The sequence below is a fragment of the Chiloscyllium plagiosum genome, unplaced genomic scaffold, assembly GCF_037043375.1.
Source record: "Chiloscyllium plagiosum isolate Xiang-an unplaced genomic scaffold, Cpla_swu_hap1 HiC_scaffold_7, whole genome shotgun sequence".
Lineage (NCBI taxonomy): Eukaryota > Metazoa > Chordata > Chondrichthyes > Orectolobiformes > Hemiscylliidae > Chiloscyllium > Chiloscyllium plagiosum.
In genome coordinates, this window is record NW_028270145.1 from 54,979,470 (window position 1) to 54,979,708 (window position 239).

Consider the following 239-nt stretch of genomic DNA (forward strand, 5'->3'; position numbering starts at 1 on the left):
TCCAAAACCTACCGACAAAGGCCTGTTCTGAGCCAGGGTAATCGGTGAAGACTGACCACAACCAGTGGACCTGAGAACTGACAACCTCCGAAAACCACCAACGCAACCAAGACCATAAGGCCTCAGACATTTCCTGAGGTGAAAACAGGCTTGCAAAACCCAACAGAAAGTAAGAAGACCCTCGATTATCTGAACGAGATTGGCGAGGAGTATTTTTCTCAGATAACTGATTTGTTCAC